This window comes from Bubalus bubalis, chromosome 23 (assembly GCF_019923935.1).
Source record: "Bubalus bubalis isolate 160015118507 breed Murrah chromosome 23, NDDB_SH_1, whole genome shotgun sequence".
Taxonomy (NCBI): Eukaryota; Metazoa; Chordata; class Mammalia; order Artiodactyla; family Bovidae; genus Bubalus; species Bubalus bubalis.
The window spans coordinates 26,983,891-26,997,898 of record NC_059179.1 but is presented as its reverse complement, the minus strand read 5'-3'; positions in this window follow the sequence as shown (position 1 = coordinate 26,997,898).

Sequence of the window (14,008 nt, the reverse complement as noted above, 5' to 3'; positions counted from 1 at the left end):
TCTTTTTATTTTATTTTTTTAATTGTAGCATGTACTATCTTTAGTTGGATCTATCATTTATATCATTAATTGGCATGGTCAGATGAGTGTCATTTAAGAGATTTCAAGAATGATGGAGATTTAGAGCAGGCTGGTAGAAAAGATGACAGGGTGACAGTAGGAATGTTTTTGTATGGCCCTCAGAAAGAGGGACAATACTCAGCAAAATGAAATAGTATATTTAGAGACTAATGATTTACTTTGTATTATAGGACACTATAGAAGACAAAGGAAGATATTACAAATGAATAACACCAAAGTCAGAGACAGTTAATATTGTTTATTTTGATCTTTGTACTTGCCGAGCATTAAATTGTCAACATATGTTCAACGATTTAACTTTACAGACCTTGTAAGGAAAGCATTATTAACCATAGATAAGAGTGTAGAAACAGAAGGTAAGAGATGTGAAGTGATTCTTCTGTGTTCACACAGCTAGTACGTGGTAGAGTTAAGTTGTCAAATATGACACTAGTTTACTTTCTGAGGCCACGTTACTGACCAGTCTTGAACAAGCCAAGCTGGCTCCAACTTTGGGGCATTTTTATACTCTGTTTTATCCACCTGGAATGGTCTTTCCCCAGATCATCATATTTCTCTCTTTTTAGCCATCTAGATAAAGTGTGTGCATGTATTTATTATTTTCTCCTGTTCCTCCAACCCCAGCTAGAACATAAGCATCGTGAGAGCAGGGACTTTGACTGTCTTTCTGCTGTTGTGTTCTGATGCCTAGGATAGTGCCTGCCATGAAGTAGCTGCAGAATAACTGTCCACTGAACGGAAGAGTGAGTGGCACATAATGGACCTGTACTATTCAGTCCCACTTCCTGCCCTAATTCTGTGGGTGTCCAAAACCAGCCTCTCAGTCACGTTCAGGGACATATTATGTTAACTCTATAAAAGTTTATGGGACTACTTCCAGAAAAAAAACTGGGGGAAAAAAAAAAAAGCAAAACAACAACAAACCTTTTAGGAAAATCCATAAGCAAGAGAGTTTGAAACCATCTTTCCCAGCCCCTGTTGTCATGTAGGCCTGAGGTATGAAATCCCTACCCTGCCTAACTATTTATATTTTCGTAGGTAATTACAGTAATGAGGTTGGCTGAGAGCACTGCTCATTGTATGACATTCCCTCAGGTCCGATTCATCTGCCTTCATTTTTGACTCCAGTTAATAGTTCTGTGAAGGAAAATCACATAGAATACTGGGAAGTCATGGAAGAATAAGCTATTTGCTATTTCCAAGAGAGAAATGAGTGATGGAAAGAAAGTGTGAGCCCACCTTCTCTGTTTAAGCAAGAATGGTGCATTGTGAACAGGCATCCTAATGAGTCTTGGGGAGCTTCAGCCTGGGCCAAGCCCCCTATGAAGACATTAGAGAGACCTCATATTTGAAATATACATACATAAAAGGCAAAGACATGTAAACACAGTCTCTTTCATCAGTGTAGCACAGAAAGGAAGGAGTTTCAAACAGGAAGCAAAGCACTATTTACAAGACAAAGGCTTGGAGGGAAAATTTGCCTCTGAGGGTTTCTGCAGATCCTTAATAGACTGTTTCCCACTGCAAGTTCAGTCCAAGAAGCAGAAATCTCCAGAGAGGCTCTCTGGGTGTGTTTAAATCATAATTGCTAGTTGGTTGAGTTTCTGTGTTTTTTTCTCTCCACATCTTGGTATCCTGGTTGTATCTCTGAACCTCAGTAGCCTCATCAGTGAATTGAAGGGTAGTAATTTGAATGCAAGAAACAGAATACAGGTGACTAACTTATGCTTGAAAAATAATTTTATTTTTTCGGACTCTTGTTGACTATGATGGCTTGAAGGAAGAACTATAGCAGAGCTCAGTATTTCTGAACAGATGACTTGGCCTTCCATTTTTCTCTATATGTTGTTCATTTCGGAGAGAAAATCTTGTGCTAGTTTGGGTCTTCTGTCTGTCCTTGTATCAAGGGGAGCAACTGCTTTGATCATCAGTCCCACGAGAACCTCATGAGATAGGGAAGAGCAATATAACCCCCAAAATAAAAACAGTCAAACAAAAAACAACCCAACAAGAAATATCCACAAGACCTGAGTCTTAGGGGCAACACAGAGTTTTTAAAAAGGTAACATATATCAGTTGCTTAGCTTTATGCATAACACTCAGGTAAATAGCAGGGAGGGAACACAGCTCCACCCATCAACAAAAAATTGGATTAAAGATTTACTGAGAATGACCCTGCCCATCAGAACAAGATTCAGTATCCCCCTCAGTCAGTCTATCCCATCAGGAAGTTTTCATAAGCCTCTTATCCTTCTCCATCAGAGGGCAGACAGACTGAAAGCCACAATCATAGAAAACTAACCAATCTAATCACATGGACCACAGCTTTGTCTAACTCAATGAAACTATGAGCCATGCCATGTAGGGCCAACCAAGACAGACAGGTCATGGTGGAAATGACCCGTCATTTCCAGTGGACAAAATGTGGTCCACTGGAGAAGGGAATGGCAGAACACTTCAGTATTCCTGCCTTGAGTACCCCATGAATAGTATGAAAAGGCAAAAAGATAGGACACTGAAAGATGAACTCCCCAGGTCGATAGGTGCCCATCATGCTACTTGAGATCAGTGGAGAAATAACTCCAGAAATAATGAAGAGACAGAGCCAAAGCAAAAACAAAACCCAGTTGTGGATGTGACTGATGATGGAAGCAAGGTCAATGCTATAAAGAGCAATTGTATATAGGAACCTGGAATGTTAGGTCCATGAATCAAGGGAAATTGGAAGTGGTCAGACAGGAGATGGCAAGAGTGAACATTGACATTTTAGGAATGAATGAATTAAAATGGACTGGAATGGGTGAATTTAACTCAGATGACCATTATATCTATTACTGTGGGAAAGAATCCATTAGAAGAAATGGAGTAGCCATCATAGTCAACAAAAGAGTCCAAAATGCAGTACTTGGATGCATTCTCTAAAACAGCAAAATTATCTCTGTTCGTTTCCAAGGCAAACCATTCAATATCATGGTAATCCAAGTCTATGCCCTACCAGTAATGCTGAAGAAGCTGAAGTTAAACAGTTCTATGAAGATCTACAAAACCTTCTAGAACTAACACCCAAAAAAGATGTACTTTTCATTATAGGGGACTGGAATGCAAAAGTAGGTAGTCAAGCAACACCTGGAGTAACAGGCACATTTGGCCTTGGAGTACAGAATGAAACAGGGCAAAGGCTAATAGAGTTCTGCCAAGAGAACTCACTGGTCATAGCAAACACCCTCTTCCAACAACACAAGAGAAATCACTAGATGGCCAACACTGAAATCAGACTTATTATATTCTTTGTGGCCAAAGAAGGAGAAGATCTATACAGTCAGCAAAATAAGACTGGGAACTGACTGTGGTTCAGATCATGAACTCCTTATTGCCAAAATCAGACTTAAATTGAAGAAAGTGGGGAAAACCACTGGACCATTCAGGTATGACCTATATCAAATCCCTAACAATTATACAGTGGAAGTAAGAAATATATTTAAAGGACTAGATCTGATAGACAGAGTGACTGATGAACTATGGACTGAAGTGCGGGACATTGTACAGGAGATAGGAATCAAGACCATCCCCAAGAAAAAGAAATGCAAACAAGTAAAATGGCTGTCTGAGGAGGCCTTACAAATAGCTGTGAAAAGAAGAGAAGCAAAAAGCAAAGGAGAATGCAGAGTTTGAATGCAGAGTTCCAAAGAATAGCAAGGAGTGATAAGAAAGCCTTCTTCAGCGAACAATGCAAAGAAAGAGGAAAACAACAGAATGGGAAAGACTAGAGATCTCTTCAAGAAAATCAGGGATACCAAGGCAACATTTCATGCAAAGATGGGCTCAAAAAAGGACAGAAATGGTATGAACCTAACAGAAACAGAAGATATTAAGAAGAGGTGGCAAGAATACACAGAAGAACTGTAAAAAAAAAGATCTTCACGACCCAGATAATCACGATGGTGTGATCTCACACTCACCTAGAGCCAGACATCCTGGAATGTGAAGTCAAGTTGGCTTAGGAAGCAGCACTACAAACAAAGCTAGTGGAAGTGATGGAATTCCAGTTGAGCTATTTCAAACCCTAAAAGATGATGCTGTTAAAGTGCTACACTCAGTATGTCAGCTAATTTGGAAGAATCAGCAGTGGCCACAGGACTCGAAAAGATCAGTTTTCATTCCTCTCCCAAAGAAAGCCAATTCCAAAGAATGCTCAAACTACCACACAATTGCACTCATCTCACACGCTAGTAAAGTGATGCTTAAAATTCTCCAAGCCAGGCTTCAGCAATACGTGAACAGTGAACTTCCAGATATTCAAACTGGTTTTAGAAAAGGCAGAGGAACCAGAGATTAAATTGTCAACAACCTCTGGATCATCGAAAAAGCAAGAGAGTTCCAGAAAAACATCCATTTCTGCTATTGACTATGCCAAAGCTTTTGACTGTGTGGATCACAAAAAAACTGTGGAAATTTCTTACAGGGATGGGAATACCAGACCACCTGACCTGCCTCTGGAGAAACCTGTATGCAGGTCAGGAAGCAACAGTTAGAACTGGACATGGAACAACAGACTGGTTCCAAATAGGAAAAGGAGTACGTCAAGGCTGTATATTGTCACCCTGCTTGTTTAACTTATATGCAAAGTACATCATGAGAAATGCTGGGCTGGAGGAAGCACAGGCTGCAATCAAGATTGCTGAGAGAAATCTCAATAACCTCAGATATGCAGAAGACACCACCCTTATGGCAGAAAATGAAGAAGAACTAAAGAGCCTCTTGATAAAAGTGAAAGAGAGTGAAAAAGTTGGCTTAAAGCTCAACATTCAGAATGCTAAGATCATGGCATCTGGTCCCATCACTTCATGGGAAATAGATGGGGAAACAGTGGAAAAAGTGGCAGACTGTATTTTTTGAGCTCCAAAATCACTGCAGATGGTGACTGCAACCATGAAATTAAAAGACGCTTACTCCTTGGGAGGAAAGTTATGACCAACCTAGATAGCATATTCAAAAGCAGAGACATTACTTTGCCAACAAATGTCCATCTAGTCAAAGCTATGGTTTTTCCAGTAGTCATGTATGGATGTGAGAGTTGGAGTATAAAGAAAGCTGAGTGCCAAAGAATTGATGCTTTTGAACTGTGGTGTTGGAGAAGACTCTTGAGAAACCCTTGGACAGCAAGGAGATCCAACAAGTCCATCCTAAAGGAATTCAGTCCTGAATATTCATTGGAAGGACTGATGTTGAAGCTGATGATGGAAAGAGCTGACTCATTTGAGAAGACCCTGATTCTGGGAAAGATTGGGGCCAGGAGGAGAAGGGGATGACAGAAGATAAGAAGGTTGGATGGCATCACTGAGTCAATGGACATGAGTTTGAGTAAACTCCAGGAGTTAGTGATGGACAGGGAAGCCTTGTGTTCTGCAGTCCATGGGTCACAAAGAATTGGACACGACTGAGCAACTGAACTGAACTCAATGCATAATGCAAACAATAAGTAGATCTAAACGTGAATTAAATTATTAAACAGTATTACTGTTATTACTGTAGCAGTAATAACACTGTTACTATGAGGATGATATGGTCTTTATCTTTAGTAACACTGTGTAAGATCAGTAGCTAATTGATGACTCATTTTTTTTTTTTTAATCAGAGAATGAGAGATATAATAGATTCCTTGGGTCACTAAATTGAGTGATATAATGTATATCAAACACTTAATACATTTTTCCCCCCTGTGGTTAGGTACTTAATTTTATGTCTGTACATATGGTCATAGCGATATATCTATTAATATATCTATGTCTATACACAGTTATTTGACATATGGAATTACACCTTAGGACTTTAAAGAATCATAAAATCCATTATTAGGATAAATTTGAGGTTGTGTCTATTTTAACTTTTCTTGCCCCCCTTCCTCCTAAAAATATATTTCCTTGACTTCTTAGGGCAAATAGAATTAGCATTTTATTCCCCCCAAAAATCTTCTCCTTGCAGTCTCTGTAGAAGTATATTATTATGGATCCCTCATCATTTTTAAGGATAATGTTTTTGTTATCATTAGCTTAGAAGCCCCACACTGATTATTCAAAGTGGATATTAGCTATTGTACTCTATAAATAAGAAGAGTTATTATTCTCATTTATGGAGATAAAAGAAAATGCTTGTGGCATAGACCCCACAGACGGGTAACTCAAAACTCATGTCATACCTCTTGCATTTTTTTCCTGGTAAATAAAAGCTTAGAGGAAGAAGGTTAATGTCATTAAGATAAATTTTCACTTTTCCAGTTGCTTCCTTAGCAAATGCTCCTTTGTGTTCCTATTTCTGGTCCATCTTGGCAAAGCACCTGGTGATTAATATGGAAACATATCTTCTCTCTCTTGTCCAGGAAGTCTCTGCTTTACGTATTTGCCTTTGAAGGTGAAAGTTATTTCACTACAGAAGAAGAATGGAACTAACACAGTTATTTCACTACACACCACATCAACCCATCTCATTATATGCTTCCTTTGGTGGTGTTTCCAGAATACAAGATAAAAAAAATAAGTACAATATTCTCCATTAATACTAAGTCATCTCGAGGTGAATTTGGAATGGGACTAAGCAGCCACGGTCCCCTAATGACTGCTTTCCATTTAACACAATTTAGAAAATGCAACTGATTGTTTACCCCTTGTTACACACCCAGAAGTATTCAAAAGTGGTCCCACTCAATTGGTTAAATAAGTTATGGTGCGTAGAGTATAGTACGATAAAGCTGTTATTTTATTTTATTTTTTGTTTGTTTTGTGTGTGTCTCTTTTTATTTTATTATTATTATTTTTTTACTTTACAATATTGTATTGGTTTTGCCATACATCAACATGCATCCGCCACGGGTGTACACGTGTTCCCCATCCTGAACCCCCCTCCCACCTCCTCTCCATACCATCCCTCTGGGTCATCCCAGTGCACCAGCCTCAAGCTTCCTGTATCCTGCATTGAACCTGGACTGGCGATTCATTTCTTATATGATATTATACATGTTTTAATGCCATTCTCCCAAATCATCCCCCCCCCCCCCACAGAGTCCAAAAGACTGTTCTATACATCTGTGTCTCTTTTGCTGTCTCGCACACAGGGTTGTCATTACCATCTTTCTAAATTCCATATATACGCGTTAGTATACTGTATTGGTGTTTTTCTTTCTGGCTTACTTCACTCTGTATAATAGGCTCCAGTTTCATCCACCTCATTAGAACTGATTCAAATGTATTCTTTTTAATGGCTGAGTAATACTCCATTGTGTATATGTACCACAGCTTTCTTATCCATTCATCTGCTGATGGACATCTAGGTTGCTTCCATGTCCTGACTATTATAAACAGTGCTGCAATGAACATTGGGGTACATGTGTCTCTTTCAGTTCTGGTTTCCTCAATGTGTATGTCCAGCAGTGGGATTGCTGGGTCATATGGCAGTTCTATTTCCAGTCTTTTGAGGAATCTCCACACTGTTCTCCATAGTGGCTGTACTTGTTTGCATTCCCACCAACAGTGTAAGAGGGTTCCCTTTTCTCCACATCCTCTCCAGCATTTATTGCTTGTAGACTTTTGGATCGCAGGAAACAATTCCATTCACCATTGCAATGAAAAGAATAAAATACTTAGGAATATATCTACCTAAAGAAATTAAGACCTATATATATAAAACTATAAAACACTGATGAAAGAAATCAAAGAGGACACTAATAGATGGAGAAATATACCATGTTCATGGATCAGAAGAATCAATATAGTGAAAATGAGTATACTACCCAAAGCAATCTATAGATTCAATGCAATCCCTATCAAGCTACCAACCGTATTCTTCACAGAGCTAGAACAAATAATTTCACATTTTGTATAGAAATACAAAAAACCTCAAATAGCTAAAGCAATCTTGAGAAAGAAGAATGGAATTGGAGGAATCAACCTGCCTGACTTCAGGTTCTACTACAAAGCCACAGTCATCAAGACAGTATGGTACTGGCACAAAGACAGAAATATAGATCAATGGAACAAAATAGAAAACCCCGAGATAAACCCATGCACCTATGGATACCTTATCTTTGACAAAGGAGGCAAGAATATACAATGGATTAAAGACAATCTCTTTAACAAGTGGTGCTGGGAAAACTGGTCAACTACTTGTAAAAGAATGAAACTAGAACACTTTCTAACACCATACACAAAAATAAACTCAAAATGGATTAAAGATCTAAACATAAAACCAGAAACTATAAAACTGTTAGAGTAGAACATAGGCAAAACACTCTTCAACATAAATCACAGCAGGATCCTCTATGACCCACCTCCCAGAATACTGGAAATAAAAGCAAAAATAAACAAATGGGATCTAATTAAAATTAAAAGCTTCTGCACAACAAAAGAAACTATAAGCAAGGTGAAAAGACAGCCTTCAGAATGGGAGAAAATAATAGGAAATGAAGCAACTGACAAACAACTAATCTCAAAAATATAGAAGCAACTCCTACAGCTCAATTCCAGAAAAATAAACGACCCAATCAAAAAATGGGCCAAACAACTAAATAGACATTTCTCCAAAGAAGACATACAGATGGCTAACTAACACATGAAAAGATGCTCAACATCACTCATTATCAGAGAAATGCAAATCAAAACCACAATAAGGTACCATTTCACACCAGTCAGTACAGCTGTTATTTTAAAAGACTGTTTAATGACATGGAGAAATCTTTCCAACATATTGTTAGCTGAAAAGACAGGATTCAGATAACATCACATAGTATAATCTCAAATAATACAGTTACAATGATTTAAAATTCTGTGTTGATACATTTCTCTCTGTCCAAACTTTCTACAAGATGTATGTACTTCTTTATAAACATAAAGAAAATCAGTTACTACTCTCTTGTGAAAGGGGATTCCATTGACCCTTTTTCCAGCCTATGGATGCTGGAAAGTATTGTCACTGGACCCACCCAGCCCTGGACTTATAAGGTGGCCTTCATCCCCTTTGTCAAATGTATACCTTCACATGTGACTTCCTAGAAAATCATTGTAATCCACTGACTGGACCTGTGAGATAAGGTTCAGGGCCTATGCCAGCCCACATTATTTCAATTTGGATGATAGAATCTTGCTACTTCCATAATGAACTCTCACTGAGCAGTTCATTTTTTCACCTTATTTTTTTTAATGTGTACACATGACAAGCACTCTCTGGACTGTGGCTCTGTGGAGGATATAGTGTTAGATCCTGTAATATATCCTTAGTGTCAGCACAGTGCACACTGCACCATGACCCAGAGCAAAAACAAGCAAACAAAATTGTACAGTGCTAAAAACTGGCGTCAACAAGGTATGATGCCAACTGCTTTCTGGTCGGTAAAGACGACTGTAATCCACATCTTTTCCTTCCAGAAAGGGCACGGTGATATAGATATGGTGATCATGTGAAGACAAGAACACAAATAACTATTATGCAGGACAGAAGATGTCTGTCAGGATGTCATACTTAGAAATGAAGGCTTGTGAGATTCAAAGGAGGTAGAAGTCATGATTTAGTGGGTTTCTGAGGATAATTCATGTAGGATTTATCACTCAAGGTGGGACTTGAAGGAGATCGAATTTGGTAAGCAGATAGGAAGACACTTGAAGCAAAATGAAAAGCTTGAGTAACTGGAAAGCGTGATTCATTTTCCAAATCGAAATTATCTCTGGAAGCCAGGGGAAATTGGATTTGACTGTCTCATAAGGTGTAGTGTAGATGATGCAGATACTTAGGTCATTGTCCTATTGCAGAGAACACTTACTGCCAGAGAGATTATTCTCAATTCGGTAGGAACTAGAAAACCACAATGGCTTGAAATTATTCAATTGAGTCTAGGCTTGATTTCTATAGAAAAAAATCTGGGGATGAAGAGACTAATTAAGTGGTCCTTCACTATTCCATTCAAGACAGAAAGAGGAATTTCATTAGTAGAGTGGTGATGTAAGAAATAGAAAGGAGAAAAAGACAGAATTGATAGAACCCAGGGGTTGATTTCTAGCTATTTTGTAACATGAATAAGGTTCTTTACAATATGTTTAATTTCCCTCACTTGCAGTAGCATATTTCAAAACCCACCTACTTACCTATATTTCTGTCTTCTGAATATACTATTTTTCAAATAATTCTGGATCATTCTCTATTCTGTTGTTTTGTGTGTGCCACCTATGTTCATCTCTCCAAACTCAAATATCCCCTCTAACTATTTACTGAACACATCCCAGGCAGGCAGTTCTTCTAAGTTTTTCCCCAGTGTTTCTTCATCTCTCTAATATTTGACTGTACATGGTAATTTAATTGAATCCATATCTGTCTCCCTCACTGGACTATGAGCTCTTATTCCTAACTGAGAGACATCTGTGAAAAGCATTTCTTCAGGTCTTTGAAGTCATTTCCCCACATATTAAATAGGACAAGGCCAACACCCTGCCACACTGCAAATTCATTTTATTTTAAAATATTTATGGAGGGCCGTCTGTGTTCAGTCCCATGATGGATGCTGTGCAGGATATATATGTATCTTCCCCATTCCCAAGTTTCTCATCATATAGTGAGGAATCAGGATGAACACTTGTAAAACAATTAGAGAATGAAACATGACTTTATATAATTAAGGGTTTAATTGTGTGGTGAAGATTTATAGATATTTAAGGGCATGGAGGGGTCTTCCCTGGTAGCTCAGATGGTTAAGAATCTGCCTGCAATGCAGGAAACCCCAGTTCAATTCCTGGGTTGGGAAGATCCCCTGGAGAAGGGATAGACTATCCACTCCAGTATCCTTGGGCTTCCCTGGTAACTCAGACAGTAAAGAACCCACCTGCAATGCAGGAGACCTAGGTTCAAGTTTTGGAATCCATGTACATAAGAATTAATAATTACATGGGATTGAGGGTGGACTGGTGGGCTGACTGACCAAAATGTCAAGGTAGAAAGTAAATCTAATATTCTCTTTAAATAAGACTTGCTAATTTTGTTTCTTTGTATTTTATGAATGCCACCAAAGTGATATTTTATATAAATAGAGACACATGTGTTTCTTCTTTTACATAATATGCTATATTTTTTTTCTTACATAATGATATTAAAACTAGAGGGAATGGGTTTATCTGTAATTTTAGGTCAGTCTGTATAACTTTCTCTTAGATTTTGATCTCTGGATATGACTGAAGGAATATTTATTGTCAAGGCTCATGTAATGAGAATAACCAAACAAATAGTATGGATTTCCATGTCCTATAAATGAGCTTTCCTCCACCTACCTCTACTGTGTTTTGTCCACAAGGTGGCACTCTCTAGATACGTCTAAATTCAAGCCTGTTTAATAAAGATGCATCAAAATAGAAATCTCTAACCAGCCTCTTTGGTTAACAGCATTCCCCCAAAGCCAGGTGAATTCACTAATGCACTTTGGAGAAATAGCATGGTTAAATAAGTCACATAAGTCACTAGCAAGGTGTCATTGTTTATATTATAAATGCATAAAGTATTTAATTCTGAATCAGTTCATTTAGGTCTGATTTTTATCCCTGCTCCTGGTTAAGACCAGGAAAGCAGATAGTGCCTACCAAATCTGATTAGTCCTTAAACCCCTCTATTCAGGATAGCTTCTTAGGATGACTATAAATATATTCCAGCAGATAGAGTTTATGGAAGGAGATGGGACTCATTGAATGCACATACATCCCCAATTTTTATGTACAAAAATCATTTTAAATACCTTATTATGAACATACCTACATTTCTGGAATTCATTACAATTTTTAGATTTGAAAATAGTTTAAAGACAATCTTGACTTACTTTTTAATCAAGTATGCATGGCACCTGTCAATAGCATGAAAACAGATGTTCAGTCCCTTCTTTAAGTATTTGGCCTGGGAGGTATTCTATTCATGGGCCAGAGTACATGGGTATAAAGATTTGGCTTTGGCAGCTGAATCTTAGGAGCAAGCCCTCTCTATCAGCTTTTACCACTGTTCTTACAGCTGTCTCAGGAGTAGATATGTCCTAACCCTTGGCTTGAGATACTTCCTTTGAAATTATGCTCTCAAAAATTAGAAAGAGCACCCACCAAAAACTATCCCATTGCTCTATGTTCTGATTCTTCCAGCAAGAATTTTTTAGAGTCTCTTCCCTCACCACTGAATCATTTTGTAAACAATTTGTCCGTGGGGGAAAAAAAAAAAGCAAAATATGTTTTACATCATGCAACTGACACTGTTTAGGTAGTACCTATTAATAAGAATGTCAGGTACCACCATCCCTTTCATACATACAGGGAAACCAAGGTCTATTGAGGACCTGGGATTTACTGAAAGTTATACTGTTACTAGTTATCGCTATGACAGGTTAGTATAACCCAACAGGTAAAGTAATTGTAACAGGTTAGCTACAGTTTACCTTTGTGATCTATACCCACTACTTAGGTGCAGATAAACTAGCAATCATTCCTACATTCTATTAATGTGAATGATGCTTTCTGCTTATGTTTCAAAACATTTCCATGGCACATGGAGCAATTTATTAAAATGTCCATGAAGAGAAACTCATGTCTGAAATGAATTTAAATTAAAAGAGGAAGAGCCTGTATAAATTCTCAAATACAGAAGAATGTGGAGTGAGTGATGATTACCAGGGACTAGCAGAAAAATAAACCGATTAACTAAAAAAAATGGAATAGACAGGCATCCTGTAAAATGTTCACACAATCAGTGTCCTCCCTGGCACTATTGCAGAAATGACAACTGGGAGGAGTTATGGGCTTACAAAATTGGGTAGGTGTAATAAAAAAGAGTTTTGCTCTGGGAAGCATCTTTGATGCATATGGTATTGTGAAATGCATTACAGCTCCAGCATAAATAATCTAGGTATAAGTACACCTGATAGACATTTGCACTCAGTAGTGTAAGTGGAAAGTAAGCAGAAGATTTGATTTAAAATGAAGAGGGAATTTGATGAAACACAGACCATGATGAAGAGGTCAAATTTGAGAACAGGGGTTACAGAGCAGAAACAAATCAGCATGAAGAAACAGAGATGAGTGTAGAGACGAGTGAAATAATCTGCCAAACACTAAATAAATTATACACTGCACCCCTGCTGTGCATAAAGAATATGTGCTATGTGACCTCAGGGGCTAAAACAGGAACAGTGTAAAGCCACAGCCCTTGTTTCCAAGAATCATGTACTCTTACTGGAGAGAAAAGATGTCAGCACATAAAGCTAGATTTTAACACAAACATTAACAAGAAAAGATAATGCAACAAAAATGTCACAAGATGATAATACATGAAGAATTACAGCGAGACACATCACATGATATATCACCAACACAAAGGGGAAAATTAGATTGTTTAAATCCATTCTTAGACAATGTTTTTTTCCTGTACAGCTATCTGATTTCTAAGAATTAGCAGTTTGAGGTATCAATAGAATGATAGATATATAGATGTCTCTGTTTCAGTATCTATGATTTTGCAAAATGTAAGCTTCAGTCTTTGATTTTAGGGATTAAAAAAGTAGAACAGCTTTATTTTATAGCTCAGAAGAGTAAGCTTTCTAAGTCCTTTACTTTTAAACATTTATTTGATTAAAACAAAGTGAGGGCTGCTAAAATACAAAAACAGTTCCTACACTTAAATGAATTTAGTCTGTGTATCAGTTACTTTTTAAATTAATTTTTGGGTCCCAGGGAGAATCACTTATTAGATTATTTTAAAAATCTTTTTGGTGGTCATTAATTATGTATACTCATTTGAGAATTTATAATGTTTAAAAAACTACAATTCACTTTATGATTTAGAAAAAATAAGTTATATTTCTCAAGGAAATGGTTTTTCAAAACTCTTATTTTAAATGATTTCTAAAGTACCTATTTTTTATTGTTGC